The sequence below is a fragment of the Bombina bombina genome, chromosome 1 (genome assembly GCF_027579735.1).
Source record: "Bombina bombina isolate aBomBom1 chromosome 1, aBomBom1.pri, whole genome shotgun sequence".
NCBI lineage: Eukaryota > Metazoa > Chordata > Amphibia > Anura > Bombinatoridae > Bombina > Bombina bombina.
In genome coordinates, this window is record NC_069499.1 from 387,961,931 (window position 1) to 387,973,159 (window position 11,229).

General features: G+C 35.9%; 1 long non-coding RNA gene across 1 annotated transcript; it reads right to left on the reverse strand.

Moving 5' to 3' along the window:
• Positions 1 to 9,118: 9,118 nt before the first annotated feature.
• LOC128637950 (uncharacterized) lies at positions 9,119 to 9,450 on the reverse strand. The gene is made up of 2 exons (XR_008399019.1): positions 9,332 to 9,450; positions 9,119 to 9,241 (listed from the first exon to the last, which is right to left on the reverse strand). It is a non-coding gene; the product is annotated as an uncharacterized LOC128637950 (long non-coding RNA).
• Between the last annotated feature and the right edge of the window lie 1,779 nt (positions 9,451 to 11,229).

Below are 11,229 nucleotides of genomic sequence, written 5' to 3' on the forward strand. Positions count from 1 at the left end.
GCACGCGATCGCAAGATTTCAGTTATAGGATCTGTCAGGGGGGCGTTCCTATGATGCTAGGAAGCGTTGTTGGCTTCAGGACAGCCAAACGGCTAGGACATTTTATTCTGTCCTAACGGCGCTAAAGCCCAGCACAGTTTGGACGAAATAAAACAACATAGTGACTTTAAAAGGTTAAATCAAATCAAATAGATAGAGGGACGGAAGGAAGGATGGATAAGCAGACAGACAGCTAATAATAACAATGCAAAATAGATTTAGACAGACAGATAGATAGACAGATAGATAGACAGACAAACAGAAAGAAGAGCAAATGGAAGGATGGATGGACAGACATACAGATAATAACGCAAAAGAGATTTAAATCAGATCAAAAGTATATGGACAGATAGCAAGACAGATAGAAAATAGATATACTGATAGATAAATTGATAACTAGATAGATAGATAGTTGGATAGATAGATAGATAGATAGATAGATAGATTAGATAGATGACAATGTCATAATTTAGAATAGAGGCAACAAAAACTACACAAATTTTAGATTTAATTGTGAAATTAATAGATTCAAGGTCTTATTTGAAAGGTAGGTATGAACATTAAAAATATATTAATAATCTAAATCATATTTCCATTACAGAGAACATTTTATTTTTGTTAATTACATTAGTATATATTTCTGGAAAATGCCTCTTTTGCAAATCACACACTGATATAAGCTTTACTTGCTATATTTATTTTACAACATATCTGGTGTCTATGTGCTGAGGCTTCTGTCTGCTTTAGCATGAGTGAAACATTTATTATGGTGACCTTTCTTTCTTTCTCAAACATCCTTGTTTCCTTTCTTTTTTAAATATTGTTTTTTTATCCAGTGTATTTTGGAAGTCCACTGATAGAAAACATTATACAACAAATATTCATTTTAATAAATAATTAAGTTTAATTTATTTGAATTTCTATATGCATAGATTAAATTTAATGTTTAAATAAAACTCATTTGAATATCACATTCACTGTTCTACTATGTTTTCACACATTGCAATACACACATTTTTTATTTAAAAATAAAATAAAATAGAGCAATAGTGTGTCTCATGCCATGCCAGGAATCATTTCAAGCTATTCTAGGATTAAAAAAAAAAATAACTACTGAGAAATAAAATGAGCTTAGCTCACATTTCAAAAGTAACAGGTGCAGGCAGGCTGCGAGTGTGTTCCAGCTATTTTACCACGGCTCTGGAAACCATCATAGGTTAATGTTTTTGATCCAGAAAAAAATGGTGTAACTTTTATTCTTGCAAATTTAGAACATAATCAAATGTAGCTTAGCTAATATACATCAAACGTTTCTTTCTGCAAGGGTTTAAAAGTTACCTTAGGGAACAGCCAATAAAAAAACAACTTTAATCAAATAATTGATTTTATTTGGTTGTTTAGCTTTCAGTACCATGCAGATCTATAAATATATATATGTGTGTGTGTATATATATATTACTTTTTGTTTTTTTACAGGTATGGTACAAAAACAAACCCGGACAATTTATACATTGTTGTTTACAACAAAAATATTTATTTATTTACCAAATGTATTTGCCAAATATAATGAAAATAGCAACTATGTGGTGAATTATAACATCACATTTAACAAATATATGGTTTACATACCACTAAATACTATACTTTTTACACTTTAGTGTGAGAGACTTGTGGGCTTAGTTGTGGGTGTTCAGTGGGAGAAGCCATGATCGACAGTAACGTGCTGACAGGTATTTGGTATGCAGGGTTTGATAGATTGTAGGCAGATTTAGGTCAGGTGATAGACAGGGTCAAGATGGGCCCTGATTAACACTTTGGAAACAGTGCAGTTTCTAAGAAAGTGAAAGCTGCAGGTGGGATAGCAGGATAAAACGTCCGATCCGTAACAATCACACGATATGCGGAATGGTTGGGAGCTCTTGCTGTGACTTAAAGAGTAAAGTTCTACTATGTTTAGGGGATGATTATAATTCAAACTAATTCTCATCTATTAGAATATATCTATAAAAGGGTTTTCCAGGGAATTTGAACAGCATAAAGTCGCTCAGTACTTTCCATGAAGACAGTTTGACATTGATAATCCATTCTATTCAATGCACATTTTGTCAAATAAACATATTTAGTTTTAATTTTAACAAATACGTTAACTAATACAATCATGGCTATTCATGCTCTTTTTTCCCCCTAGAATAATGTGTTGTGCATGGTCAGTTGTAACTGAAACAAACACATATATTCTTTTTGTGATTGGTGCCTTTTCTTTGGGTAAGCATTCCTGATATTATGAAATAAAGCAGAAAAAAAAGATTTTTAAAAAATATTAAACATGCAAATAAATAAAATATAATTATAATAATGTAAATAATATTATATATTTTATTACAGTTGAGGAGAATGAGAGGGATCCAACTAGTTGGTCAAGTCTTTGGTGTTGAGAGAGGCTATGGAGAGCCTGTGATTGTTGTTGATCACAAAATGCAAATGCATCCTTACAACCCAGACACACATAAGACCAATAAGGTTCAGAGTCCATCCCATACTCAATCAGAGGGTTTTCATACAGGGATTGAGTGTTGTGGAAATATTTTAAGGATTGCTTTCTTTGAACAAATCAAGAATGATTTGGAGCTACTGTCTCAGGCTATTCATGCATGGCATGAACTTTGAGTTGCATTTACTTTATGGACTCAGGCAGTTTTAATTTGCTTGAGAGCCTTGTCAATGCAATGGCTCATTGCAATGTTTGTGAAGCACTGAGCTGTTTGTTACATCCCTGAGTGCACAACAATAGAGGTTAATTTCCCATGCCTCTACCCTGGAGGGATGGCGCGACCACAAGGCACTTCTTATGAACAACAAACATTTTAATTCCATTACTATGCAATCTGTTATCATTCCATGCACATACAGAATGTTTATGCATCATTCCCTGGAGAGGTTCATGGCTCATATATTATGCATCACTGCTTTCTAATTGACATGTGTTATTATGGTAAAATGCCTCGAAAATTATTGTTGGTTAAGTGCCTGTGTGATATCTATTTTTTTGTCATAACTCTTACTCTGGTAGCTCCTATTTTATTGTCACCTACAATTGGGCATTTCGGTGCAAAATATTTGGGTTCTATAAAAGTAGAATAGCTTGTAATCAAGTTTGAAATACTGTGACAGCTGTGACTTGAATGGACTTCAACCTGGTTATGCTAACAGTCCCATACCTTTACCATGAGCCACTAGAAGGCTTTATCTATTTTAATCTTCTCTATCTGGGAACTGCCTTTTGTTAACTTGGTTGCTTCCTACACACCTGCTTACTCAGGTGTGCCAGGTGTAATTAACTGACTATAAAAGACAGTTCCTACCAGTGGCATTTAGTACAATTTGTCACTGTCTCTGTGTCTACGCTGTTGTTTGCATTACCTTGTTTAAAATTAGATTTTTTTTCAGCACTTTTTGTTATCTGTTCCAATCTATACAAGATACTGCATACTCCTGTAGTCCAGCCAGATGTAAGCTTCCCAACTTAGAGCTCGCTTCCATTGAGCCTTTAAAAATGGAGCCGTAATCTACCAAAGCGGCCGACAGCTAAAAGTAATTTACAGCTCCATTTTAGTACCAGATTTCCATTCAAAACTATAGCGTGTTGCACACAGTCGCTCTTTTTGACTGTACGTAAGTTTGCGCTGCCAACTGATGTCAGATTCGAGGAAAAGCGCACCAAAACAAGTGCATTGCCATGGTAACCCGGCCTCTGTCTATAAGAATAATGGTTTGCGCCTGCGCTCTTTACCTGTGTTCGCCTCTAGAGAGAAAGATACGGGAGCTAGTTGCGCGGGTAGGAGTTTGGAGGTTTTGAGAGTTGTTTGAGAGTAAGTGGAGAGTTTGATATTTTATTTTCATATATTCTTATTGTAGGCCTCATATAATATTAGGAACACACACACACACATCCATGCATTAGTTAATTAGCACACATTAGTTTATACACACAAACACACACACACACACACACACTTTTATTTGATACAAACACATTCACATTTATTTTTCATTTCATTAACCCCATATCCCTATCTTCCTTTATTACCCCTTTCATTAACCCCCTATCCCACTTCCCATCTCCCCTTTAACTACCCTTCCCTTAACCACTACATAACTTTATTTTCCTTTTATTCATTTATACATTTCGCCCATCCCTTTTTTGATTTACATCTCATTTTCTTTTTCTTTTCTTTTTTTTTTCTAATCTCATATATTTTATAAAAAAAAAAATTAATTTACTATTTAGCCCATCCTTTTTTAATTTACATCCCTTTGTTTAATTTCACCCCCACATTTTTTTGAAGGGATATGATTAGAGATAGTTAGGGTCTAGATAGGTTAGGTAGTTAGTTTTGGGGATATTTAATTTAGGTTTTAGTTAGGTGAATTAGTGTAGGTAGGTAAGCTTGGGACTTTTGTGTTAGGTTAGAGTTAGAGAGGAAGGAGAAAGGGATGGATAAGCTTAGTGGAGTTGGGAAGGGGGTGGCTAGGGTGAGGGCAGTGGAGAGGGGGGCAGAGGGAGGGGGAGCGGGGAAATAGGGAGTATTATGGGAAGTTCTAGGGGCTGAGGTTTGGGTGGTGGATTTGTCCTTCCTCAAACCCTGGCAGAGGAGGGAAGGAGAGAGGGTGGAAGAGTGGAGGTGGAAGGAGAGAGGAGGAGTCAGCCTCAAGTAGGCGCACAAAGAAAAGGGAGAGTGGGGCAGACTGTGGCAAGTGGGGGTGGGGCTGGTGGTAGTCTGTCACAGTCTGCAGGGACAGAGGAGGGAGAGAGGGCTGGTCCCCAGTCACAGGAGAGAGACTCTGTGTCTGCTGGCCCTTCAGTTGTGAAGGGCAGTCTAAGAGAGGAGAGGTACTCAGAGGAGAAGAAGGAGGCTCTGGTTGAGGCCTAACCTGAGGGCGAGCGTACGAAATAAGTTGTGGGAGGAGATACGAGTGGCAGTCAGCTGCTTAGGACACATTGCTACCACGACTGCAGGAGGGAAACCAAGGCAAAGATGGCACATCAAGCTAAAAATGTACGTGGGACAGGTGGTGGTCCTAGTAAGTGGATTCATCTGAAGTCATGGGAGGAGATGCTGTCTAATGTCATCTCTGGTGAAGCTGTCCTGGGATGCAAAGGGACAATGGACACATCAGTGCCAGCTAAAGAGGGCCATGAAGGTAAATATTAAATATCATATGTAATAAATATTTTATTTGTAATAAATATATGTTAACATCAGAAATATACATAGGATTTGTGCTTGAAATATCAATGTAATCATGCACATGTGTAGAATAAAGAATGTTCCTATTTTACATATGGTTATTAATAAATTGTTTTCAAACATCAGTGGAAAATATACCTAGGTAGGTTGAGGACAAGTAATGTTTTACATGGTGAAAAGTCTGATTTGAACATTAACTTAAAAGGATAGTAAACCCATATTTTTCTTTCATGATACAGATAGAGAAGCAATTTTAAGCAACTTTCTAATTTACTCCTATTATCAATATTCCTTTGTTCTCTTGCTATCTTTATTTGAAAAAGTAGGAATGTAAGCTAAGGAGCCGGCACATTTTTGGTTCAGAACTCTGACTAGCGATCGTGATTGGTGGCTACATTTAGCCACCCAATAAGCAAGAGCAACCCAGGTTCTGAACCAAAAATGGGCTGGCTCTTAAGCTTTACATTATTGCTTTTTATATAAAGATACCAAGAGAAGGAAGAAAATATAATACAAGTAAATTTGAAAGTTGCCTAATATTGCATGCTCTGTCTGAATCATGAAAGTTTAATCTTTTCTCTCCTTTCTCCCTCTGTATTTGTTTTTGTTGCCCTCTGCTTGTTTTTCTTTATCACCTACCCCCACTCCAGCTTGCCAGCTAACTAGCCCGCCCACCTTCCTGCTGTATTTAATGGTGCTCGCTGCACCACTGAAGTAAGTCTTTCTCTCCTTTCTCCCTCTGTATTTTTGCTGTGTTTTTGTTGCTCTCTGTTTGTTTTTCTTTAGCACCTACCCCCACTCCAGCTTGCCAGATAACTAGCCTGCCCACCTTCCTGCTGTATTTAATGGTGCTCGCCAAAGGCGCACACAAAGGCAAGCCCGTCAGCACCCATCCGCGCCCCGATCACACCCAATGCCATGAACCTTGGCTCCAGAAACCGCAGCCATTATGACGCCAGCACCCTCCACGCGCTCAACACCGGTAGATCGTCTGCCTGCCACCACATATCCCTGACCAAAACCTTCGGACCCTTCACCTGCCGCAACTGCTCCTTCCCCTCCCTCCGGACAACAACCCAACCAACTAACTCACCCAAAAATAGCCACAACTTCCTAAACTGCATCCTCCTCAACACCCGCTCCATCCACAAGCACGCCCTTGAAATCTGGAGTCTGCTAGACTCCACCTCCCCAGACGTCGCCATTTCCATTTCCGAATTTGAAAATATAGTTCTATATTTCTTTACTAGCTGTTTATTTGCAAAACATTAAAAGCTTTATTTATTTTTATTTCACATGATGTCAAATAATATGCAGGTTTACATTGTTAATAAATGTAAGTGTACTATCGAGAATATTATGCCATTTAAGAATACTTGAGGTTACGTGTCTGAAGTCAATACAGTATATGCTATCCAACATTAGTCAACGTGGCATGTGTAAATGTTATGATTAATATTCCACAAGCATATGTTGTTTGCTCCTTCAGATGAAGCTAATAAGGGTTATCCAGTTGTAGAAGAGTTGAAAAGTAAACACTCATTACTGTTGATATGGACAAATACCTTGCATTCATGATTATAGTCATGTGTGGAATGTAATATCTGAAACCTATACCTATCATGACTAATCTTATGCACTCCTTTTTGTCAAGAATAATATAACATATTTAGACTAATTAGAGAAATGCATCTCTATGATATTTAAGCACTGATGTATGCACAACATATATGTGATTGTCATGATATAGAAGTAATTAATATATTTTAATTGACATCATATGAACAGACAAAGACTCTCTCTGGGACCAACGCACAAAGCACTTTTAAATGTTTTCAATAACTCCATGTTAAAGACAATACTCTTGAAGTATGTAATATTTAGTACTTATGTATTTTGGTTAATATTCTAAATATTGCAAATGTATTCTCTGCTTTAGCAGACATGATATTACATATATTTTATAAATATTAGTCCTATGCCACATTATACTTTAATGTATCATTGTTTTTGTATTGAATAAATATGTTCAATGATTTACACATTGAAAATTACATATGAATGAGGGCAAATCTGTAATAAAAAAAAATCACATCATGATAAACAAATTATTTCTTTTGACTTATTTTTCTATATTATTTTCTATCAGGTAACCATGTCATTCAAGTGTGCAATCTCAGGGAATTGTATATATTGATAATCTATGTTTATTTTAAGGATTATATTATATAAAAAAATGTATTTGTCTCTTTAAAATGATGATTTGACATGTTTCGTAAAGGGATAGTCTATTCAAAATGATAATCATGAATCAGAGCATGCAGTATTAATGTACTTATCTATTTAACTTCATTATCATCTGTAATTTTGTAAAGCAGGAATATAAGCTTAGAAATCTACCCATTTTGATTCTGCACATGGGGAGCACTTGATGATTTTTGTCTAAATGTAGCCAACAATCAGCAAGTGCAACACAGGTGCTGAACATTAAATGGAATGCCTCCTAAGCTTAAACACATAATTAAAATAAGAAAGATAACAAAATTAAATTGATTATGAGTACATATGTAAGTTATTATTATTATTATTATTATTATTATCATTTATTTGTATAGTGCCGCCAAATTCCATAGCGCTGGGTACAATGATAGGGGTATACAATGACAAAGATTTGTGATAAAATACAAAACATAACAAAACTTAACAAATCTAGCACAGGAAGAAGGGGGCCCTGCTCCGGAGAGCTCACAGTCTATAGGTTTAGGGTGCAGAGACATAAGGTTGGGGTAGCTTGTTACATCGGTTGTATTTGAAGCAGTGAGTCAGGCAGTTCATGTACATGTATTAGTTTGGTTCGGATGCGGGATGGAGGAGAGATCGTAAGCCTCTCAGAATAGGTGGGTTTTCAAGGATCATCTGAAGCTATACAAGGTTGGAGACAGTCTATTGGAGCGGGGTAGAGAGTTCCAGAGGACAGGAGCAGCACGTGCAAAGTCTTGGAGGCGGGAGTGGGACGTAGAGATAACAGGAGTGTAGAGACGTAGGTCAGAGGTTGATCGAAGAGGACGGGATGGGGAATATTTCACGATGAGAGAGGAAATATAGTTGGGAGTTAGACTGTTGAGTGCTTTGTAGGTTAGGGCTAATAATTTTAATTGTATTCTGGAGTGTATGGGGAGCCAGTGTAGAGACTGGCAGAGCAGAGCAGCTGATGTAGATCGTCGACCTAGATGAATGAGTCTAGCCAAAGCATTCATAATAGATTGGAGGGAGGAGAGGCGGTGTTTTGGAAGGCCATTTAGGAGTAGATTGCAATAATCAATGGATGAGGGAATGAATATATATATAAGTTGTATGGAATTGAATGCTTTATCTGATTCCTGAATGTTTAATTGTGAATACACTAAATATTAATTTAAAGTGACAAAACACAAATATTTGATTCCATTATTTTGCTAGAATATATATATTTACTAACAAATCTAATATAATTATATTATTTATATTGCTTCATTTTCTTAGTATCCTTTGATGATAGTTTTATCTAGGTAAGATCAGGAGCGGCATAAAACCTAGTTTGGAGCTGTTTATTGTTGGCAACATATATATCAAGGTTTTCATTGGCTCACCCATGTGAGGAGTGCATTGCTGATCTTTAAACAAATGATACCAAAAGAACAAAGTAATATTTGGAATAGAATTAAAATGAGATTTTAGATAATTTTGTGTTATACATAAATCATAAGAGAAGAAATATTTTAGGTCCCTTTAAAGATGAATGTATTGATTAGTACATAGCTGGAAATAAAGAAACATTCATCATGACTATATTTGATAAAAGTACACATTTATTTAGGGAAGTAGTGGTAAATATGGGGATGATGAGAGAGGCTGTGAGAGGGAGGGGAGTGGAATTCCATTTCTGAGAATCTGTAACAATGACAATCTTCAATCTGTAAAACATTAAAAGAAAACACATGTGTATTATTAAAAAACATATTAATAAATAACTGAAAGGTCTGATTACAACACTACAAAGGTACCTGAAAAGAAATCTTTAATAGTTGCAGTTCTCTCCAAATGGGCATTGAGTGGTTGGGGATGATTAATGACATCAGGCTCAAACATTTCACCTGGGGGCTGTGGTGGTGGAATTAAATAATTTAACATCCCATGCTCCTGTGCCATGTTGTGTAGACAGCATCATGCTACAATGATTTGTATTGCTTTCTCAGGACTGTAGATTCCCCCCCCCCCCCCATCTATCCAGGCAGCGAAAGCACATTTTTAGAACACCAAAGAGTCTTTCTGTTATAGCCCGTGTTTTGATAAGTGCTAAATTATATCTGTATTAATACAAGAAATATGATTATAACATATAATGTGAAGACAAATCACATACTAATGAGCTAATTCATTCCTGGTTTGGTCTTATCACTGTTTAAACCTTTTTACATATATAAATATATTTATATTCAAGCAGATAGATTTATAACAGCTGCACTGATAATAAATGATTGGGATTTGGACTGTCCCTTTAAAGGCACTCAGTACAACATTGTTATGTCTGTGACAGAGAGATATATTTATATATATATATATATATATATATATATATATATATATATATATATATATATATACATTTTTGCATAGAAAATTAGCACATCTAGGCAAGTTCCCCGCTTGTGATTCCCAAGTAAAACTCCACATACATTGTTACCAATGCACCAGAGGATTCTGGGTAAGATATGCAAATTAGATATGCAAAATCTCAGTTTTTTTGCTTCAAATACTGTTTTAACACAGCGATCCCTGGTGCATTGGTAACAATGTATGTGGAGTTTTAATGGGGAATTGCAAGCGGGGAACTTGCCTAGATGTGCTAATTTTCTATGCAAAAATTTATATTGATTTACTTTTGAGACATGGAGGATTTTAATCTCAGATTTTTATCTCCCCTATAATTTTAGCGAATATAAATATAAATATATATATATATATATATATATATACACACACGCACACACAAGCATATCAAGCAACACATGTATGTTCACAAACACAGCTTATAGTGAGCATTTTGCAAGGCACATTCAATACTGTATGTCTGACATACAATTGCAACAAAGAAATATATTTTACCTTAATTCAGCAGGCCCAACAATTTGGTTCTCCTTCAATGGTGTCCTTCAATGCAGAATCAGCTGAAATATGAATGCATATAATATATATAAGCACATATCTTTCAATAAAGCAAGATAAACACATATCTTTCAATAAAACAATGTATGACATAAATCATTTTATGCATGTCTTACTATGATATAGTTACTATTGATCTTTTTAAATGATTAACATTTTATTTATTTAAACAATTACACTCCCTTAGAAACATACATAAAGGATAATAAAGCCATGAAACGGAAAAATGACAAAACATTGGACACGTGAAGGCATCATAATATTCATAAACACTTACAGAGGAGATGTCCTTCAGGCATTTGATTTGTCTCAAGCAATCTCCACACACCAGCATTCCTCAGGATGTAGGCATCATGGCTACTTCCTGGGAACCCTGTCACGACATTTAATATAATATAGAGGTTTAGGGGTTAATAGGTTTATTTAGTGGCGGCGATGTGGGAGGCCGGAGGTTTAGGGGTTAATAACTTTATTATAGTGTTGACGATGTCTGGGAGCAGCGGATTAGGGGTTAATACATTTATTTAATAAATGTGACGTGGGTGGGTGGCAGATTAGGGGTTAAAACATTTAATATAGTGTTTACAATGCAGGAGGGCAACGGTTTAAGGGTTAATAGGTAGCTTATGGGTGTTAGTGTACTTTGTAACAGTTTAGTTATGAGTTTTGTGAAACATTTTTGTTACACAAAACTCATAACTACTGCTCTCAGATGGTGGTATGGATCATGTCGGTA